The sequence below is a fragment of the Neolamprologus brichardi genome, chromosome 7 (genome assembly GCF_056152115.1).
Source record: "Neolamprologus brichardi isolate AB-2024 chromosome 7, ASM5615211v1, whole genome shotgun sequence".
Classification (NCBI taxonomy): domain Eukaryota; kingdom Metazoa; phylum Chordata; class Actinopteri; order Cichliformes; family Cichlidae; genus Neolamprologus; species Neolamprologus brichardi.
In genome coordinates, this window is record NC_142110.1 from 36,578,473 (window position 1) to 36,602,363 (window position 23,891).

At 41.3% G+C, this 23,891-nt stretch overlaps 1 protein-coding gene and 1 long non-coding RNA gene across 3 annotated transcripts in view; both read left to right on the forward strand.

The window, feature by feature from the left end:
• Nucleotides 1-23,891, forward strand: part of LOC118453508 (NACHT, LRR and PYD domains-containing protein 3-like) — a 454,485-nt gene that overhangs the window by 388,023 nt on the left and 42,571 nt on the right. The gene's annotated exons all lie outside the window — the stretch shown is intronic.
• Nucleotides 18,879-22,101, forward strand: LOC148102126 (uncharacterized). Its single transcript, XR_015719282.1, has 3 exons — nt 18,879-20,895; nt 21,741-21,858; nt 21,955-22,101. It is a non-coding gene; the product is annotated as an uncharacterized LOC148102126 (long non-coding RNA).

The following is a 23,891-nucleotide window of genomic DNA, read 5'->3' on the forward strand; positions in this document are numbered from 1 at the left end:
GCCTTCATCACAAAGCTGTGAAGGAAAAACAGGGGGTTCTGTCTAATAATCATCTCAGCATTTTACAATAGAACAGCTCTTTATTAGCTCTTCATTTATTGTTATTGGACATGAAACAAGGAAGCTGTGTTTCTCATTGGATGTTAGTTTCATGTTCATCAGGATCATTTTCTAAAGAGCTGATATTTAGACCATTTACTGCTCTGGCTGCACATCCTGTCTACATTTCTCTGCATGTACTGTGTTTGTCTTTGCATATTTCTCCATATTGACACAAACAGTGAACAGCAGTAGATCTACTCTTCATCTGTTTTAGGCCCAGTGAAAGATATGAAGCAGAAATGGTGTCATTAGGAGAAGAAGAGAAGAACAAGTCCGGCGAGGAGGCAGCAGCTCTTAAAGATGAAACACAGCAGCTTAGCCCTGAGCTCAGAGAGCTTCACATGAAAAAGCTCCTCAAGCAGATCATGTCAGAGGTTTGTCATCAACAGGAGGAACTGTTCATATCATAGGATGAAGGATGCTTGTCAGCTGGATGAAGAAGGTTATTTAATGGCAAACGTTCACATTGAAGTCAAATTGTTGTCGTGTTGAACAGATTCATGTACTGATCGTCTCCAGAATGTTAGAAGAGCTTCAATGAATCATTAGAAACAACTTACAGCTGCACAGTTGTGTCAAACACATCTTTGTGTCATTGTGGGATTTTTGTGTTTCTACATGTGACACACGTCTAAAACATGCACACAATTTGAACACAAACAGGGACTCATTTGTTACCACAGCCAGATGCTGAGAGCCATTTCCTTGTAGTGCTGTGTCTATATATATGTACCATTAGATGTTATTGGAATGATTGTCAGCTTTGATAGTTTCATGTATGTTTAGCTGGACGGCTGTTTGATCCTCGACATGTTTAAAGGTGTCCAGTCCTGAGACACTGGGGGTGGAAACAGCTGTGATGTCATTGGACTGTCACAAAGACAGAAGTGCATGAAGTGAGCAGCCAAGGAGCTGATGTTTTGGATTCAACAGCATTTGAAAGGTTGACACAGACACATTTGCACATAGAAAGCTGAATTTGTCATATGCCACAGTGAACTCACTGTTCAGTGTTTTTCAGGAAGCTTCTTAACTGCCTCTGCTGCCAAACAAGCAGCTGATGTCCTTGAGAAGAAGCTGAAGAAGTCTTCAACAACAAATACAGGAAGTGGACTTTCAAATACTAGATTCACTTTAGACTCACACAAGAAATGACTCAACCAGCTGTGTTTGATTGACTCCTTTGACTATATGAAAGCTCAGTGTGTGTCTGTACACAGACTGTTGTGTTGGACTATTATTCAGTTGTCTGCTGAATGTTTTCAAATGTCTGCATCTCAGTGTAGATGAGGCTGGGGGTCATGGGAGGCCACCATAGCAGTCTCTTCAACATCATGACATCATCTTAAATGCTGCTGGACTGCCTGATGGGCTGACGGTGAAAAAGCCGTCGGGAAGGAAACAGAAGACATTTCAGAGGCTGCAGGCAGATTTCTTTGATTTGGGGCCTTTTTCAGCTTTATTGGACAGAGCAGTGAAGATAAGTGACAGCAAAGCAGAGGGAGAGAGAAAGGGGGCGTGGTCAGCTGCTCTCCACCTCGTGGCACATGGTCACCTGCTCATCCTAGTGAGCTCCAGCAGCAGCCCTTTCACACAGTTTACACTGTCAAACACTGTGTGTGGACCTCAGCTAACAATAGGCTACATTTAAGTCTGGACTACATGCTTTTATATTGAGGAGATTTTTCACTGTTTTTATTCCATCAGCAGCTCAACATCATGAGCAGCTTTGACATAAAGACATCAAACTCAAGCTGACTTTAAACTGGATCTACTTTTAATACAGGGGCTCAAAAACAACTAACATCTTTATTATATATCAGGACAGAAAGTCATTTCATCTCAAATGAAAACAGCTTTATTTGGAATAATCAGCACCATCAACTGGTTTGGGATCTCCACCAGTTTCATGTCTTTACAGCTTCTCCAACAAAGTTCCTGTAAAACCAGCATTTTTGTCTTTATTGGTTTGATAGTGATTGATTATTCAGTCCCAATCTGCTGTCATCTAAAGAACAAAATGATGTTTCTATGAGTCAAAAAGCTCCAGATGTTGTCGGCTTCACAAAGAAAACAAAGATTAGGAACTTAAACACAAAGTGTTTGGAGCCAAAATGTTAGCAAGCTGCTCCTTTTGAAATGGCAGAGGTACAGTGGTGTCTAACAGCACACTGTGGAAGGCAAACATGTTATTGTTGGATGAAACTTCATGAATCCTTTGTAGATTTGAGCTTTTGGAGCCTTTCTTTTCTCTTCAGGTGTACAGATGCTGAGGAGGCAGGTGAAACAGGTGGAGCTGTTGTAATGCTGGCAGAGGGTGTGTCTTAGTAACTCTGTGAGGTAGAACTGGATCCAACATTGTGGATGTGTTGATGTTGGAGCCATTAAGATTCTCTGGCCACACTGTAGGATTTCCCTTTGATTCACTGCGGGGGCATTTTGGAGTCTGTCAATGAAACTCTTCATATTTGTGTTTGACACCAGTTTATAGAAACAGAGAAATGTGTCATGCTTTTGTTCGGCCTCCACAAATATACACATTTGTTCATTGGTTGGACTTTTTGTAAGGAGACACATTGAAAACCATGTTAATAAGATCTTGTTGTTTCCTGTGGATCCGACACAGAGAGTGGACTTCAGACAGAAACCGTGGAAGAGATTTTAGAGGCCGTGTGTGGCAACAGGAAGTTTCTGTATGTTTGCTGATCTTACATGTGGAAAACAACACGTGATGTTTGTGAAGTTCTACAATGATCATTGTTCTCACAGCATTTTGAGTGGGAACAGTTCAAACTGAGAGTAGTGGGAGTTATTTACTGATTGAAACAAGCTGAATGTTTCTGTGCACGATGAAGATCAGCAGCAGCAGCTCAGCTGATCAATGAATTGACATCTATCAGTCATTTCATGAGATGAAGTCATCAGCAGACATTTGTTCTAACTGTGTGATAAATGTCAGAACGTCAGGGCTCTGCTTTAGTCACTACTTGATGATCATTGGCTCATTGTTGAATCCAGTGGCCCAGTCTGACCTCTGACCCTTTGCTGCAGGTCTTCTGTGTCATCTCCACTTTCATGCCTGATCTTCTGCTGTATCGTCCAAAATAAACATCTGAATCATTTCCAACACTTCAGCAGATCTTTAGTTTGGGCAGTACAGTACAAAATAACACATATTGTACTATACTGCCCACTTCCTGATCTTATTGGATCTGTGTGTGAGGTTGGTGAAGGAAACACATGTTTACTGAGTGAATCGCTGCCTTTAGGAACTAGTTTTTATATCACAGCCTAGAAATCACACAGGACCATTTCTGCAAGTGAAAAGTCGTCATTGGAGGAAAATCATTGTATATTTTGTGCGACTGTTGTTTGTAAATGAAGAATTGTCCCAACTACATGTGCTGCTGACCTTTGACCTTTTCTTTAGGTGCACAGAGGAGTCTGTGGAAACATCCAGAACTGAGGCAGTGCTACAGATGTCTTCAAATAAAGTGGTGTATTATCCATGTTTTCTATGGATCACATCCAACATCCTGATCTAACAATCCCCCTTTTTGTGGATTTTAGAGCCTCTGACTTTTGCTGCGTCTGCGTCTCATTTCAAGCACAAGAGCAAGAAGTGGATGAAGAAATGGGGCGAGTGGGGTCAGTGTAGTGCATGTCAGCTGTGCTCACACATGCTTTCACAAAGAACATGTGTATTCATTGGCAGCATTAAGGTGCACTTTAGTCTTCATAATAATAAAGTATTCTGACTTTATTCTTCTGAATCCTCACAGTCATGTTGCAGCTCTGCTTTGCTTTAAGAAAATGTTCTACCAGGATGTTACTTTCCTAAACGTGTTCTCCAAATGTTCCCAAAGACTTTGTTCTAAGTAGTTCTACATGATGAAACATTCACACTGAGTTTAAGAAGGACACACAAACACCATCTGTCCTTTCATCGTGTGTACAAACGTGTTCAGATGTCAAATGTACCGTGAATGGATGCAAATGTGGATCGTTCCAATAAAATGAGACAGTTTTGTAAGTGGATCACAGTTTGAAGTTCATTGAAACCTATAAGAACAAGTTATTCCAAACCAACTTTATCCAACAGGAAGAAGCATCAGGGGAACAGGAAACATTCAAACATGTTTACTGTAAGAACTGCACAAAGGAAGGAAACACAATCCTACACACGACCACTTTAAAATGGACATTTAGCTTTTCAAACATCAGCTGCAATAACAACACTGTGCCCATTCTGATCAGATTGAAAGATTTATAGAGATTTATCCATGTGCTGGAAAAGGATTTGATATCAACATATATGCAGATTAGTAGGAGCATTTTGTTCATATTGATTTAGAGTTCAGTCCTAGGAATATGTAGAATTAACATCTGTGTACATGACGAGTGATGAAAACTCAAAGTCAGGCTTTCAAAGGACGTCAGAATTGTTGTCTCTATCTGTGACTGTCCCAGAGGAACCTACCTGAGGGATTATTAAAGATCTGTCTGTCTGGAAAGACTTGCATTGATTCACAGTGTACAATTCTTTCTGATCTATTAACATCTTCCTCCAAATCCTGTTTCTGCTGCATCAGAAGGGCTCAAACCTCCTGCTGTTTCTACTGGACCATCAATTCTACTTTATGATGACCTTCAAAGATAAAAACGTGAGTTTATTTGTGAACTCTGTGAAATGCGTCTGATGTTTAGTTTGAACCAATCCTGTGTCAGCTGCAGCCACATCATTGCACGCATACAAATGGGTGCGTTCCTGTTCAGACCTGCTGGCTGTCAATGGGCTTCATTCCATTTCAGACTGCCGGTGGTCGGCTGTGAACTCAACATGGCTCCTGTGTTAGAAGAGACGATGATTTTAAATTTGCACATTTACTAGTTTCTTTCCAACACTGTGGAGCTACCAGCCCAGTATATGTAGCCCACAGTAGATGGAGTTATCAAGCTGCACTGACAAACATCAGGACTCATGTAATCCCTACATGTGGACCTTTCACAGATGATCCAAGTGCAGATTCAACTCTGCATTACATTTGACTTCAGCTGTTACACACTTTCATTTTCTAGCTGTGTCACTTCCTGCTTTTTGGATCAGATAGTTTATCCAGGTCCACAAATGTTTGGCTGCATATTTTTATCATCTATATTTCCAGTCTTCATACAGCCGATATTTCATGTGGACTCCAATCTGCCAGCTGCCATCACGTTTTCAGGGTTCATTCGGTGTTGAAATGTATGACAAACAGCAGCACATGTTCTCTAAATGTTTGCAGTCATTTTAAATGAAGCTGATACTACATGAGACATTTTCCACATTTATTGTCTTTTAACAGAGAATAATAAAGCCATCAAACATATACAGGCTTGTGCAAATACAAACTTCTGTGGTGCATTTGATGACCTGCAGAGGAGAACAAGTCGGGCTTTTCAGCCCTAACACAACCTCTTTGTTCTCAATACTACAAAACCTTCAAAGGCTGATATGCAAGTTTGCATGAATCACCAACACAGTTGTGTTTGTTTCTAGTATAGTTATAAATAAGGTGATCAAACATCTGCTCACTGATTAGATCCAGTATCTATTACAGATGAACTGGATATCACAGCATGTTGTTAATCCGTCATATCAAACTAAACAGTGTTGCTGGTGTAAATGTCCTCCAATAAAGATGAGGGCTTCTGTTGCCAGGTAACGATGATGTCACACTGGATCTTCTGATCTTTAGCATCGTAGCGCTCGGAGTCTGATGTTGGCTCATGTGTTGTCACCAACATGACGTTCTACTAGTCAAGGCCTCAGCTTAACCCACTGATGCTGATCACACAGACCCACTAATAGAACTGTTTTATCAGGTTTATGCAGCGTCACCATTAATGTCACATTTAATCAGACCACATTTACATTACAAGCCCACTACAACCATTATCAACATGTTAAATTACATTATACATCCTCACTGATTTAAAGTATTTTAACCTGATTCATTTTTCCACCTTAACAGTTCATTCCTCAAAGCAAACAAGATATTTGACCCTCAAAAAATGTACCAACAAATAATTTTGCAATAAAATATCTATTTTCCAACTTTTCCAATTGAAATCAAACAAGTGTGTTTAACAGTGAAACCAGAGGTGAAGCTGCTCATATAGAGTCCAACCCAGGCTAAAGTAAGTTGAATAGAGCAGCATCATCAAAGTGTCGGCTCTCTGAACACGGTGCAAGATCGCCATCTGCAGGACAAAACTAGTTTTTCTCGCCCTCCTCGTCAACGTCAAGATGATGTCATCGTACAGCAAAACATGCAGATCAATTCCATTCAATTCAATTCAATTCAATTTTATTTATATAGCGCCAAATCACAACAAAAGTCGCCTCAAGGCGCTTCATAGATACAGAGAAAAACCCAACAATCATATGAACCCTATGAGCAGCACTTTGGCGACAGTGGGAAGGAAAAACTCCCTTTTAACAGGAAGAAACCTCCGGCAGAACCAGGCTCAGGGAGGGGCGGGGCCATCTGCTGTGATTGGTTGGGTTGAGAGAAGGAAGACAGGATAAAGACATGCTGTGGAAGAGAGACAGAGATTAATAACAGATATGATTCAATGCAGAGAGGTCTGTTAATACATAGTGAGTGAGAAAGGTGACTGGAAAGGAAAAACTCAATGCATCATGGGAATCCCCCGGCAGCCTACATCTATTGCAGCATAACTAAGGGAGGATTCAGGGTCACCTGGTCCAGCCCTAACTATATGCTTTAGCAAAAAGGAAAGTTTGAAGCCTAATCTTAAAAGTAGAGATAGAGATCAGGTGACATGACTGTCTGAGAGGCGGAGTTAAACTGTGGCAGGTAAGCATGTGGAGGAGGAGCAACAACATGACGCTGGAACATCATCATTGCATTATACAGTTTCTTCTCTAACTGGATGCAGCTGTGAACAAGAACAGCTGTGGAACCAGGGTCCTGAGTGTCATCTATGGATGAATGCAGGTCAGTGTGTTGCTGGTGATGAATCACAGCGTCCATCTCACGTTGGAGTCACAGCTTTTCTTCAGCTGCTCTGCTCTTCAAATGTAAGGCATCGACGGCTCTCTTTTTCAGCTCTGTTTTTCAGTTTTTAGTTTTATTTGTCATATGCAAGTTATCACAGGGTCAACATTGCAATGAAATGTATTTGACCAGCAGAAGACAGTCACTCAGCAGAATGGTACAGTAGAAAAAAAAGAAATAATAAAAAATAACTAAAAATAAAGTAAAGAGCGAAATATTAGTAAGATGTAGTAAAAGAAAAAAAGATTTTAAGTTAACTGACTAAATATATATATGTATATATAAATAAACACTGGTGATTAAATAAAGAGAATCTTAAATAGGAATGTGACAGGGGGCAAATCTAAAACATCCTCAAAACATCCTCACCCTCCTCCTGCTCCACACCACACATCCATGGTCCTGGGCTGAAGTGGTCGTCCCCAGTCAGAAGAAGGACTCAGAGCTGTTTCTGAACCACAGGACATGTTTGCAGACTCCTTAGCCTCAGCACCTGGCTCCAGATACAGAGCTGCTAACACAGGTTTTATTGACACTTTTAATCTGTTTGTGAAATCATTCCTCTCTTTTGGAAACCAACAGAGTGCACCCCAACTGCTTAGGAAGCCAAATCCTAACAGCTTTTGTGCGTTCACTTGTTTTTGCATTAGATAATATGCAATGCAAAGATATTAGTGTCACTGAGCACTGTTTTATGTCTGTCTGTTGTCCCAGACAACAAGAAATGAGCCCAAACCTACATACACATGTACTTTTAACTCCTCCAGTGCAGCTGAACTCACAGTGAGTATCCAGAACCACCGTCACTTGGACTCCTTCAACACAATGGGAGCCATGTTCGCTCTAAGCTGCACGCGTGTGTAATCGCACAACACTGGCACGGCACACAGAAAATCTGTGTTACGCACAAAAAAAAAATCTAACCTGAATTGAAATTAAATAAATACGTTAACAATTGAATCTGTTTTGCAGTGTGAGTCAGTAAGTGAGCGGTGACTGGCTGCTCCAGCCAATGATGTGATTCACATTCGTATATACGCAGCTAATCAACGTGGTTGACAGGCTATGACAGCGTCCTTATGTGCCGACACCGGTGTTTTAGCAAAGCGGCTGATGTGGAGTGAAGTTAATGACAACGTGTACAACCATTGAAGATGTGAGCAGGACAGACGGAACATCTGACGGACAAAGTGTGGACTTTATACCAGTTTTTAAATTGTGTTGATCGGCCACGTAAAACCAGAGTTATGATAAAAATATCTGCAATGTTTGGTTTTCTTCCTGAATACTGTCGTTGTTTATATTTACTGCAGGAAGAAACGGTATTTTAACCACTACGGTGCAAAGTTTCTAGATACTGTGTTGATAAAGTACAAGAGATACAATCAGTGCTCTGTCAGTGTTTATTCAGCATTCAAGGACAGCAATATTTGCATAGTATTTTTACTGACATGTTCATAACTTCCCTTCAAGATAAACAAACAAGAGAGACGATCAGCTGATCATTGATCAGTTTCATGATTGAAGTAGCAACAGAAGAGGGAGAGAATGAGAGAAGAAACAGCTGTGCAGCAAAGACAGAATAAATCCAGCTTTGTGTTTTTTTCCATTCTAGCTAAAGTCCGGGACAAACTGCGTCTCTTCTCAGCTCAATACAAAACACGTAATATTTTCTCTGAATTAGGGACCATTCCATTTTTTAAGGAGCCGTTGGCAACTCTACTAACTAACCTTATGAATAAAATAAAGTTCACTATCAGTAACATCAAAGCACCCACTCAGCTGTATATAAACTCCGTCATGCTAGCTAGTACGCAGTAACTTACAGATTGTAACTGACGGTAAAAAGTCAGCACAACGAAAAATAAACTCCACCTAAACTTGGTTTATATCTGACCCAGGTAGACTGCAGGTAGACTCATAGTGCAGAAGCCAATGCTGCATTCACTTACACTCGGATATCTGAGCTGCACTGTGAAAACATAATCGTACATTTGATATTTGATTGAATTTTATTGTTGTAGCTTCGGGGTGGCACCTGGGTTGGCCAGTCTGGTTGGGGGCCCAGGCCACCCCGCTGGACACGCCACTGCTCCCGAGTGTCCTCAAACGCCTCTCTGGGTGTTTTCTACCTGCTCAGTTTACTTTCACTTCTCGAACTTCGTGGAGTGGAGCTTGTTGTTGGTGTGTGAAGAAACTGTAAGTTTGCTTTGTTTCCTCCTTTAACAGTTTGTCTTTAGGAACTTTACTGTTTGTTCAGCTCATGTTTGATTTCTTCACACAACAAACTGTGTGTGTTTGTATTTCCGGTCTCTCCATTAAAGTCAGTGTGTAATGTTTTCCTGGCTAACATCAGCTGTGTGCAGCTTAGTTCAGCACAAATCTGCCGCTCCATAGTTCACGGTAACGGACTCACAGCTGGACCAACGAGGCCGAGTGTGTCCGCCACTCTGAGCTACGTTCGTGTTTGTGTACTTGTAGTTTGTACTTTGTGAGTTCACTCAGAGCCCACAGAGGACGCAGCGTACGTGATGACGTCACAGCTCAGCTGCAGTGTTTTTCTCACCTTTACCTCCTTCACTGTCACTGTGATTAATATTTACACACCTGCAGAGCTCTGACGCTAAGCTAGTCAGACAGCATGCTAAAGCTAAGCTAACACTAAGAGCTCTTACACGAGTTAAAAATGTAATTGAGCACTTTGTGAATGAGAGCAGCAGCAGCACAGAGTTAGTTGATGGTCAGATGGTTACAGAAAGAGCAGCAGACTTTGCAAATGATCATTTATTCCAGCTGTAACTCAGACATGACGTGTAAACAGACTGTTGGCTCTCCTCAAACAGGAAGTGATGCTTCACTTTCAGCCTTCTGTGGATTTTCTTCAGTAAAAGCTGAAGTCAAACTGTCAACATGTCAGCACACAAGCTCACACATGACTGCTTCATCAACATGGAGCTCTGAGTGTTTATTAAAGGATCATTGTGTGAAAGAGGCTCTAACACAGCTGACTGCAGCCTTTCACTTTACTGTCAAACACACTCAGTAACTTTAAACAGCTGCTGTTATCAAGTGAAAACAGCAAAGATTTCAGGGCTGAGCTCCAGTGTTTCTACATCCTAGTAACACCTCAGACAGTCACAACTCATCAGAGCTTCTCATCATCATCAGGACAGATTTAGGTCAATATCATTTCACATTTCTGTGTCATCATCCATCAAATGTTGACACGTAGTGGGTTTGTCATTCTCTCAGCTGACACTGAGATGAAGCAGGAAAGAAGCAGCTGATATTTGGACAGCACACATGATGGAAAGGAGGATTTCAGTTGATGTGCACATGAATGATTTGTGTTTCCTCTGCAGGTGAAGGTAGAAAGTGTGTGTGAGCTGATGTGAATTGAGCAGCATGGATCAGTGTGAGGACAGAGAGGAGGGAGTCCCTCCCTCTAAAAGCACTCTGTGTGGGGAACATGAGAGCCAGACCAAAGCTCAGAGGTGAGATGACCATCTCTAACTGTCCATGACTCTTCTCCATGTCACAGCTCAGCACTCACATCACTGCTCCATCATTATTCACAGGAACCAGCCTGGACCTCCACCCAGCTCTGTGTCCTTACAGAGTGACGGGTCTAAAGAGGCTGTCATTTACTTTAAATCAGGCGTGTGTCGTCCTGCAGAGAGGTAATGTGTGTGTAAATGTTGTTGTGTGTTTGTGAATAAATCCTCCATCATGTTTAATGTCAGCTCTGTTTCACACACATGTTCATATGTGCAGCGCTGTGTGTTGGAGTGTTTCCACAAACACAGCAGATACTCAGAGATTATTTTTAGGAAGAGGAGATGTTCTCAAACTGTCTGTCCTGAAACTCTTCACTCAGTCTGATCCCCACTTCCTGCTCCTCAGCAGTGCTGCCATCTTCATCAACCAGGACAGAAATGAACTGAACTGTTGTTTCCTCATCAACTTCTTTCTGTCTGCTGAATCTGTAGTGAATCAAAGTGAAACGTGTGAAAATGCAGCTGTTAATGATCCAGTTTGTTAGATGAACGTGTGAATGTTGCAGTGTGCTGTTAAACAGTAACACAGTAACTGTGACGTGTCCTGATCTGACAGTAGATCATGTTTGTGTTCTTGGTCACATGACACAGGTCAGCTGTTCACACAGGGTTCATCTTTATAGGCTGGACCAGTTTGGAATAATACTGGGAGTAATGGTTCTTATATGGAGCTTTTCTCCTCTGAGCACTTTGATACTCGCCTCATTCACACATGGAAAGCAGTGCAAATAAATGCAAACACGGTTTTCCTGCACTCATCTTTTATCAGGATGATGTCAGTGTGAGCTGTTTCTGTCACATTTAACCTGACACTGAATTTTGCATCATTTCTATACAAAACTGAACACAAGTATGAAAAAAGTGTTTCACAGTTTTACTTTGAAAAACAAACAAACTGTGCTGCAGGTGAACAGTTTGATGGTTGGAATGAACAAACAAACAGACTCAGCAGCGCACAGACGTCCGAGCTTCATATATCGTTGTTAAACTTAACGTAGGAATCACAAACATTCAGAGATGAACTTACACACTTGGCTTTATACGTACTTCGAGTTGAAACGTACTTGATCTGTGAATGATGACGTATCACAAGTACATTTACTGAGAAACGGCCTTTAACTTTAGAATCAAAGTTCAGTTAGAAAAACATTGAAGTCATTCAGGGAATTATGATCTTTGTGTTTTTACAGAGTTTAAAACACAACAAAGAAGTGTCAGTGATCAGGATAACAGTGGAAGGACTCTGGAGTATCATTTGTATTATTGATCATTTTGATCTCTGACAGAGAAACTACAAATACAGACGCAACAAGGGAAGCAGCAAAAGTGACTGAACACAGCTTTTAGAGGCTAAATTCACATTTCAATAATCAAAGTGGCCTCGTGTGTGTGTGTGTGTGTGTGTGTGTGTGTGTGTGTGTGTGTGTGTGTGTGTGTGGTGTGTGCGCAAAGGTGGTTTATGAGGACATTTCACAAGAATACACGCCACACTGTCCGGACATTTGGAATTATGAGGACAGGGCCGATGTCCTCACAATTCATGGAATGAAAACTCGATGTGAGGGTGCTTAAATAGGTGTCAAAAGCCTAAATTCAAAATTTCAGCCAAATCGAAAAAAAGTCCTTACTATTCACAATTACCCAACTTTTGTGTATAATCTGTGTATCAACACAGCTCCCCTGTAGACCGGTTTGGGTACTGCACCTGGTCATGAATATTCACACAACGTGTATTTTTTAAGGCTTCTGATTGGCTAACAGCCGGAAGGTCCCTATAATTACGGTTTTTGTCAGATAGTGTGTGTTACATAAAACAATTCTGTGTTCTGATTGGCTGGCAGGCAGAAGGTCCTTATAATTACGTTTTTTTTTTTTAAAAAGATTGTGTGTTACATAACAAAGTTCTGTATTCTGACTGGCTGACAGTTGGAAGGTACCCATTGTTGTAGTTTTTATTAAAAATAGTGTTTCAAAACATGACCATAGATAAATCCTTAAAACTCTGTTAAATTTAAAACTCCACTTTCAGTGATACTGAGATGACTAAACTACTTAATCTAGCACTTAATATATACTGTAGTTATGCTTTATTAACTCTTGACTGTGTGATGGTTAATTTTTTAAGCATTTCTTTTTTCATATTTTGCTCTAGGAATCCTTTATATTATATATATTATATGTATTATTATATATTATAATAGAGGAGAGGAGAAAAGTGCGACCGCCTTCGTCAAGAGCAGTTTTCCTATTTTATTGTGAAGGTCCTGTGTTTCCATGTTCATTCTGTTCAGTTTTGCTCCCCCTGTCTCGTTATGGTTATTCGTGTTACTGTGTTCCTTGTGTGTTCTCACTTCCTTCTTATCCTTCTGTGTATTTAGGTCAGTGTCTCCCTCAGTCCTGTGTTGCTTCCTCCCTCCTTACTATGTGCGTGTCCCTGTGTCCTTCCTCATGTATTTAGGGCTCCCATTATAGTTCATGTTATTTTTCCCAGTTTCGGTTTTGTATGACTTTTTTGTGCTCAGTAATAAAGCTGTATTTTAAGTTCACATTTCACCCTAGTGAGTTTGCGTTTGGGTCCTATCCTGCATGAAATCAGCTGCTTTATGACACCATCTGTCATGGCTGGGCAACACTCGTTGCCTTGTTGTTGTTCGTGTGTAATTTATGTTGAGTACGCTAACCACGTTATTAAATTAATGCACGTAAGGTGAACTAGCAAACAACGTCATATTTACATGCGGCTGTCTTCTTGTTTGATGGCAGATACTCCCTTCACCCTGGCCAAAGGCTAAAATGACCAAAGAAAAAGAGGGAAACAGCTAAACATGAGAGGTTTTTGGATAAAGTTTGTGTTTTTTTCCATTGTTTAAGCACTGCTTCCAGCCAAGAGTAATGCCATAAATCCCCTATAGCTGCAGAAACGGCTAACATTCTTATCTTTTTACAAAAAAACAGCTAAACATGAGAGGTTTTTGGACAAAGTGTGTGTTCTCCATTCTTTAAGCACCGGTTCAAGCACCGTTTAAGCACCGGCACCGTTTCAAAAGTACCGGTTTGGTACTGGTATCGGATAAAACCTAAACGATACCCATCCCTAATCATCAGTGCATCAGGAAGATAAACACAAGTGATTAGGTGCTTAGTAAATAGTTCAAGCAGCTGAAACCTCAGGAGGAGGAGGTGGAGCAGGAAGCATCATGGAAGGACAAACCCTTGTAGGATGAAGCACTAATCAGGGCTCCAAGTGCAAGACCAGTAGAGGCTGGTGTTTACCACACCAGGCAGGACCCTAGATCCAGTCTGTGCAAAGATGCCTGCCATATATGATCTCTCACCTTCTCAACAAAATCGAAAGGGTTCTGGATGTGGTGTTTGGAGCTGCATATAAATGGGTTGTGGACAGAAGACAGAAATGTTGAGATGTTATAGGTGACCAAATTGATCATCCAAACAATTGTTCTTAAACATACACCCTGGCCTCATCAGTTCTCATGGCCACTGATCAATGGTCATGACAAATTGGATACTAATGATCATGGAACTGACCTCACAGCCCATTGTTGATGCTAGTTTCTGTCATTATGTAAATGTACTGTTTATAAGGTTGGGGAAACCTGCAGTAGGCTGAGACTGAAGAATTCACCAGTTGGGGATGAAACATTTCTAAAAATCACTAAAAATAGTATGTCCAGATGAACAGATTCAGCATTCTGGTACTCTTTAAAGAATGTAAAAATAAGGTTTGAGATTAGCCTATAATTAGATAAGTCAGCTGGGTAAAGTGATGACTTTTCTCTTGTTTATAGTCCCCTCATGCTTCAAGAGGACCACCGTCCTGAAGAAACCTAATGTGAGCTGACTCAGTGACTGTCACCCAAGAGCACTTACGCCCATTGTTATGAAGTGCTTTGAGCATATAGTCAAAGTTCACATCACATCTTCAATGCCTGCTCGACCAGTTTCAGTTTACCTACAGGCCAGAAAGATCCACAGATGATGCAATAGCATTAGCTCAGCATATTGCCCTCTCCCACCTGGATCATAAAACACATGCAGTGGTGTGAAAAAGTATTTGCCCCCTTCCTAATTTCTTAGTTTTTTTTATTTTATTTTTTTGCATATTTATCACACTCACATGTTTCAGATCATCAAACACGTTTTCATATTACACAAAGATAATATGAGTAAATACAAAATTTACTAAGGGAAATAAGCTATCCATACCTACCCGGTCCAGTGTGAAATAGTAACTGCCCCCTCTTGTTAAATCATCAATTAACAGTTTTTGTAAAGCTGAGTTCAGTTTCACTGGCCACACCCATACCTGATTATTACAGACCTGCTGAATGAAGAAATCACTTAAAGAGAACCTGTCTGACAAAGTGAAGAAGGCTAAAAGATCTCAAAAAGTCAAAGAGCTTCACAATCTACAAAAACAATATGAGAAACAAAGTCATTGACATCTATCCATCTGGGAAGGGTTACAAAGACATTTCCATCGCTTTGGCACTGCAGAGAGTCATTATCCACAAATGGAGAAGACTTAAAACAGTGCTGAACCTTCCCAGGAGCAGCCTGCCTACCAAAATTACTCTAAGAGCGCACTGCCGACTCATCAAGGAGGTCACAAGAGAACAGCCAGAACAGCATCTAAAGAACTGCAGACCTCACTTGTCTCAGTTAAGATCAGAGTTCATTATTCAACAATAAGAAAAAGTCTGGGCAAAAATGGCATCCATGGGAGAGGTCCAAGGAAAAAACTACCATTGACCAAAAAGAACACAAGGGCTCCTCTCATATGTGCCAAAAAACATCTTAATGATCCTGAAGACTTTTGGGAAAATATTCTGTTGACTGACAAGACAAAAGATGAACATTTTGGAAGCTTTGAATCCCGTTACATCTTTTATCAAACTAACACAACATTTCATAAAAAGAACATATAGCAACAGTCACACATGGTGGTGTTATGTGATGGTCTGGAACTGCTTTGCTTCATGACACCTTGCTGTAATTGATGGAACCATGACTTCTGCTCTCTACCAGAAAATCCTGAAGGAGAATGGCCGGCAATCAGTTCATGTCCTGAAGTGGACATGAACTGAACATGAACTCATGAAGTTGGGTACTTGGGTTATACAAAAGGACAATGATCTGAAACACATCAGTAAGTCCACCTTTGACTGGTTAAAAACCCTCAAAAGGAAACCAAAATAAAGGTTTTGGATGGGCAGGTGACACTACCATCATTCGTTGCATTTCAGATGGAGACGAGTCTGCTTACAGAGCAGAGGTGAGAGCCCTGACATGGTGTCAGGAAAACAACCTACTGCTACCTACCCTGTCACTTGGTGTTCGCTCGCTCTGTAGTAGAGTATCACTTCCTGTTCCTGCTCAAACACAGTGGTGTTTCTGAGTAGCTTATTTGCTTAGCAGTTTAATTAACAACTTTTAAATACATTCTTTTTTCAGAGTATAATCTTCACGTGCTTCATCCGAAGCACACTTTCTGTGTACTCACTACCTAATTTATAGCCAAAGTTTTCACTCACTGTCTCTGTACTGTTTTGCTAGCTTAGCTTAGCTCGTAGCCGACTCGTTAGCACCATGGCTACTTCACCTGTCCCTCCTGCACTTTCTTGCTCATTGTGTCAGATGTTTAGTTACTCCTCGGCCTCCTTTAGCAGTAATGATATCTGTAACAAATGTAGCATATTTGCAGCTCTGGAGGCCAGGATTACTGAATTGGAGACTCGGCATCGCACCCTTCATTCACCCTTAGCTAGCCAGGCCCCTGTAGCTGGTGCAGCCGAAGATAGCGTAGGCCCCGCTAGCTGTTCCCCGGCAGATCCCAAGCAGCTGGGGAAAGAGGGCGGCTGGGTGACGGTGAGGAGGAAGCATAGTCCTAAACAGAAGCCCCAGGTACACCACCAACCCGTTCATGTGTCTAACCGTTTTTCCCCACTCTGCGACACACCCGCTGGGGGTCAAACTCTGGTAATTGGTGATTCTGTTCTCAGACATGTGAAGCTAGAGACACCGGCAACCATAGTCAATTGTCTTCCAGGGGCCAGAGCAGGCGACATTGAAGGAAATTTAAAACTGCTGGCTAAGGGTAAACGTAAATTCAGTAAAATCATAATTCACGTCGGCAGTAATGACACCCGGTTACGCCAATCGGAGGTCACTAAAATCAATATTGAATCGGTGTGCAACTTTGCCAAAACAATGTCGGACCCTGTAGTTTTCTCTGGTCCCCTCCCCAATCAGACCAGGAGTGACATATTTAGCCGCATGTTCTCCTTAAATTGCTGGCTGTCTGAGTGGTGTCCCAGAAATGATGTGGGCTTCATAGATAATTGGCAAACCTTCTGGAGGAAACCTGGTCTTGTTAGGAGAGACGGCATCCATCCCACTTTGGATGGAGCAGCTCTCATTTCTAGAAATATGGACAAATTTATTAAACCCCTCAAAATATGACTATCCAGAGTTGGGACCAGAAAGCAGAGTTGCAGTCTTACACGCCTCTCTGCAGCTTCTCTCCTCCTGCTACCCCCCCAAAAACCCATCTCCATAAAGACTGTGTCTGCTTCCAAAAAGACAAAAAACAAACTAAAAACCAGCAACAAACAACTTAAACATAAACAATTACAAAGAAAGAACAATACAGTATCCACATCTGAACCAAAGAGTAAAACAGTGAAATGTGGATTATTAAATATTAGGTCTCTCTCCTCCAAGTCTCTGTTAGTACATGACTTAATAATTGATCAACAAATTGATTTACTCTGCCTTACAGAAACCTGATTGCAGCAGGATGATTATGTTAATTTAAATGAATCAACACCCCCGAGTCATTCTAACTACCAGAAATCTCGAAGCACAGGTTGAGGGGGCGGTGTGGCAGCAATTTTTCACACCAGTCTATTAATTAATGAAAGACCAAGACAGACTTTTAATTCATTTGAAAGCCTGATGCTTAACATTGTCCACCCCAGCTGTGAAACTCAGAAACCAGTCTTACTTGTTATCATCTATTGTCCACCCGGCCTTACACAGCAGGGTGAACATGGTTGAAACGCAGACAGACCAGCGACCAGCACACGAGAAGACACGACTTAAATATACACAGAAGAACATCGGGAGATTACACACAGGTGGGGAACATAGCTAGAAGTAATTGACGAGACGAGACAAGGGACAGAAACAAAAAAAAAAAAAAAAAGACAAGGAGCATAAGTCCAGAAACACATGAAAACGATTCAAAACAAAGCTAAACCAGATCAAACATGAGTCCACAAAAAAGTTCAGGGGGGTCGATAGCACATGAGCCAAATCCAGAACAGTTCAGGGGGGCGGCCGTGTGGACAGCAGCGGCGGCGGCAACGCAGGCGAAACAAGTCAGGAGGAAGGCAGTGGCGGCAACAGAGCAGGTCCGGAGGCCAACGGCAGTGTAGCAACCGCAGCACCAGACGAGGAGGGACCAGACGAGGAGGGACCAGACGAGGAGGGACCAGACGGCAGCGTGGCAGCCACGGAACCAGACGGCAGCGTGGCAGCTGCAGGTGGTGACGCTGCAGGCGATGGTGTGTAAGTTGCAGGTGGTGGCTGAACGGACTCCCTAGAGCCGTCAGCGGACACGAGGATATGCTGGCTGGGTCCTCCGGGACCCCCAGCTAACGAGACATGATGCCGGACGGGCTCCTCGGACCGTGCAGCTGACGAGGCGTGACGCTGACTAGGCTCTCCTGAACCCCCAGCTGACGAGACGTGACACTGGCGGGGCTTTCCAGAACCCCCAGCCGTGCTACTGGCTGAGCTAGCGGCAACACAGGAGACTGAATGGCAGACTGTACTGAGGGCAGCTGGGCAGCAGACTGAACTGAGGGCGACTGAAGTAATGGTTGAGATGATAATGGTGGTGGAGTTGGCAACTGAGCTAAAGGCAGCAGGGCTGCAGACTGAGCTACAGGCAGCGGGGCTGCAGACCGAGCGACAGGCAGCGGGGCTGCAGACCGAGCTGCAGGCAGCGGGGCTGCAGACCGAGCTGCAGGCAGCGGGGCTGCAGACTTGAGCTGCAGGCAGCGGGGCTGCAGACTTGAGCTGCAGGCGGGGCTGCAGACTGTGGGGGAGGGTGAAGATGAAGTTTGTGGAGAATGAAATCCTGAATGAGCGGGTGCAGTTAGTCCAATAGCCAGGGGTGGCCGGAAATGAGCTGCTGTAGCCTGGCTTCCACAGCGCAGAGCAGCTCACTCTCCCTCATGCTCTAGCCATAGGTTGACCAACCTGGAAGCAGAGTCGATTATGACCTCCTGAAGTTCCTTGGGTGGGGCAAATGCCGATGGATCCATAATGTGGCTGGTCAGTAATGTCACAGCGAACGGGATGAGACATGTGGAGGAATTAAATGAGGATCCAAGCGCAGGTACTCGTAGATGCGAAGGAGATTTATTGAAAAAATAAAGCACAAGGTGGAAATGGCAAAACGGAAACAAAACTAATCTATACTGGGACAAACTAAACTACTGAACAGCAAACATGAACACGAACATGAAGGAAGGTGAGCAGTTGAACCTGAAGTTGGACAGCAGGGTGAACACGGTTGAAACACAGACAGACCAGCGACCAGCACACGAGAAGACACGACTTAAATACACACAGGTGGGGAACACAACTGGAAGTAATTGACGAGACGAGACAAGGGAAGCTAAACTGAATACACTCACATAAGACACGGACCTTCACAATAAAACAGGAAACAAGAAACAACTACACAAAGATGCAGACTAGACACTAAACTAAACCTACAGGAGGGCACCAGAACAAATCTACACTAAACATGAGACACAAAACCTAAGAACTAATCCCTTAACAAGAATAAACAAAAACATAGAATTCTACTAATAATCAACAAAGCACAAGAATCAGAATACAATCCAAAATTAAACCAAAACACAAGAACTCAAAATGCTGGGTCAAAATGACCCAGAACCGTGACACCTTACTTTTTTTCATGTTTGTCAAATAAAGGATGGTTAAAATTCTTTGAGCCTTTAAAAAACACACCTGATTTGTCTGCTAGATGTGGATGTGATTGTTAGCTTCAAGCCACGGCACATCTTGGAGCCACTTTTCTGAAAAAAGTCTTTTCTCTGGCTCTGGTTGGTGTTTCTTAGCTAGTGGTGGCACACCAAAGAAGCTGCTTAATGTCTGTTGTTTTTTTGGACATTTAGCTGGTGACAAGCAACACATGTAAGATTAAATGAGACAGTCAAGTACGCAAAGTGTCACTACGCATTCCTAATTTTTGTCACGCATTCGTACCTGCGTACCAGTTATGTGCACCCCTGTCTATAACACACAGCCAAACAACTACTCACTCAATAACTACTATCAAATTATCATATCTATTCAACCTAACATACATGTTTTGCATTTAATCTGTCAAGTTTGTTGTTATAACTAATAACTAATGCAGGAAAATGGCATGTTTCTTTAAGGTTTTGTTCTGCTTGTTCTATATTGTAAACAGAGCCAATTTTACACTGTATAATTTCCATAGGATTTATTAGTTTCAGATTTTTTTAGTCATATCATATGATCTCATTTATTCTGTACTGCTAAACAAAACAATGTTTGGTTTCTCAAACTGTCCATAATTGCTAGTGATAAATTCATTGGTTTCAGGATGCACCTTCTGTATCTTCAAACAAAAGATCAGAACAAAAATATAATAATTAAATACATTTTTCCGAAGAAAGCCACATCTTGATACATGCTGGTTTAACATAAGGATCTAAAATATGTCACACTATGTTGTTGGTTGAATCTCAGATTTGTTTAACATATGCAGATGCAAGTGTAAAACCATTGCTTCAGTGGTGGACCTCGGCTGGTGGTGTGTGAGGAAACATGTATTCCCTTGTAGTGTACCTTTGCCTCAAATAAATAACTAAATACTTTTTAAAAGAGGAATTTCCTATAAACAAACAAATGCAATAAAACTCAGTCCTTCGTCACTGTAAATGTTTCACTGAAATTCCATAAAAAAGTCAGAACTCTCATCACCTGACCACTTTTTAGCCAATGAGCTGTTTTTCACCCCTCCCCCTCACTTCGTGACTTCGAGTTGAGGAGTACCGACACCGACGCTGGTGTGGAGAAGCCAACAGGTAACTTTAAACTTTAAACTTTCGAATTTTGCCAGCTTTGTAGCCCAGCAACTGGTCAGATTTAGTTTTGTTGAGATTTTTCTTTGGTGTATATTCCTTGATTGAGTTTTGTATTTCAATGTAATTCTCATGCTAAAGCTAGCTTTTTTGATGACACGCGGTTGTGTATTTAATTAGTCAAGGTTAAATACCTAGTCTAACACACACCTTTTTAGTTAAACTGTAACATTTGAAATTACTGAGATGTTATTATTTATTCATCCATCCCACTGTCTCCAGATTTTAAGCAACGCTGAAATATAGGTGACACGCTATTAATGAGACATTTCAGATAACCGAGGTAGCTAACATTTAACTCTCTGGAGTGCAGATTATATGACCAATTTACGGTGTATCAGCAACATGCGTATATAACAGTTTTTAAAAATGTGTTGATAGGCCAAGTAAAACCAGAGTTATGATACACAATTTACGCTTTTTCCTGAAAACTGTCGTCAAGTTTAGTGCAGGAAAATATAAAAACGGTATTTTCTTAAAAAACAAAACATAGATACATTATTGCCTCTCAATTCAATTTTATTTATATAGCGCCAAATCACAACAAAAGTCGCCTCAAGGCGCTTCATAGATGCAGAGAAAAACCCAACAATCTCATTTCCTATTGTGGTGGATAAATGAACATGAGCCGATAAAACAATTAAATCAAAAGTAGTCAAAAACAGCCGATTATACCATTGACTCCAGAGGGTTAAAGACACCTCCTGTGAAAGATCAGTTTTCATTATCAACTATTTTCCTGAAATATTAAATAAATTGTACTATTTTTTTTTCTTTTTCTGAGACAGTGTATTGCAATGAGGCCCCCGAGAGCAAAAATTAAACCAAAAGATGAAGCAGTAAAATTTTCATCTTTGGGGCAGGACAAAGATGGATTTGAAGTGAAATTCATAAATTCAGTAAAAGGTGAGGTACTAGGATACTTGTTGAGGATTTTTGGCACAGTCATAAGTTTAACCATTGTAGTAGACCCATGTTGACATTTTCTATTTTCTTTGTAAGGTCGAGGAGTGTTTAGTAGGTGCAACTATAACAAAGGAGACTTCCTTCTGGAATATCGCGGAGACGTTGTAACCAAGAAGGAATATGAAAACAGAACAAGATTGTACCATGACGCCTTAAAGGTTTTTCTTTTTGAATTCAGGTACAATGGACAACAATAGTGGTATGTAAATTAAAATAATTCATTTTTCAGCCTACTTTTTGCAAAAGTTGTGACGACCACATTAAGACAAACTGCTAGCTTGTTACAAATCCATATAATTAAAAATGTAATCAAATTGTTCAGCCTTTTTATAAACCTTGTGTAATTTTGTGTCTTACATTTTTTGTTATCTCAGCATTGATGCAGCCAGAGAGGATGGCTCCTTGGGCAGACTGGTGAATGACGATCACGTGAGCCCAAACAGCAAAATGAGGACAATCACAGTAAATGGAAAGCCTCATCTCTGTTTATTTGCCATAAAAGACATCAAGCCGGGGGAAGCAATAACATACAACTACGGTGACTCTGACTGGCCATGGAGAGTAAAGGTACATATTATATTTACATTTACCGTAGTGTAGTGTAGTATTGTATAGTCTCAACTTATCTGTGTTGAATGGATGTTAATGTACTTTTGTGTTTGCTTGCACAAGGTTTCAGAGCACCCTGACCGTTCTCAAGCTGATGTGCCCATGGCATCGTCCTCCTTTGAAGTTGATGAGCAGGTGACTAATTTTCTGGTGTTGTTATTATTGCAGCAAGAACACAGCCGAGTTGTTTGGATGTTGATAGTGAGGGTGTTAGACACAAGTCCTATAGTGTTGGTTAATGTAAGATACCTACATTATGAGGACTGTGTGTGGATACTGCCGAGTGTCATGTTGGTTCACACTGGAGAATTAATTTTCACTCAATATTAATTCATTACATTTACCTCATTTATGTCAATAACCAGTGTACCTTCATAACTGTATTGTATAGTCTCAACGTATCTGTGTTGAATGGATGTTAATGTACTTTTGTGTTTGCTTGCACAAGGTTTCAGAGCACCCTGGCCGTCCTCAAGCTGCTGTGCCCATGGCATCGTCCTCCTTTGAAGTTGATGAGCAGGTGACTAATTTTCTGGTGTTGTTATTATTGCAACAAGAACACAGCCGAGTTGTGTGGATGTTGATAGTGAGGGTGTTAGACACAAGTCCTATAGTGTTGGTTAATGTAAGATACCTACATTATGAGGACTGTGTGTGTTTTGGATGCGTAAGTCTATTGAAAGATGGGCTCTCAAGTCTGTGTGTAACAGAGACCCTGCAGTGTATGAAGCTTTCAGGTACATTATTATGAGGACTGTGTGTGGATACTGCCGAGTGTCATGTTGGTTCACAATGGAGAATTAATTTTCACTCAATATTACTTCATTACATTTACCTCATTTATGTCAATAACCAGTGTACCTTCATAATTGTATTGTATAGTCTCAACATATCTGTGTTGAATGGATGTTAATGTACTTTTGTGTTTGCTTGCACAAGGTTTCAGAGCACCCTGACCGTTCTCAAGCTGCTGTGCCCATGGCATCGTCCTCCTTTGAAGTTGATGAGCAGGTGACTAATTTTCTGGTGTTGTTATTATTGCAACAAGAACACAGCCGAGTTGTGTGGATGATGATAGTGAGGGTTTTAGACACAAGTCCTATAGTGTTGGTTAATGTAAGATACCTACATTATGAGGACTGTTTGTGGATACTGCCGAGTGTCATGTTGGTTCACACTGGAGAATTAATTTTCACTCAATATTAATTCATTACATTTACCTCATTTATGTCAATAACCAGTGTACCTTCATAATTGTATTGTATAGTCTCAACGTATCTGTGTTGAATGGATGTTAATGTACTTTTGTGTTTGCTTGCACAAGGTTTCAGAGCACCCTGGCCGTCCTCAAGCTGCTGTGCCCA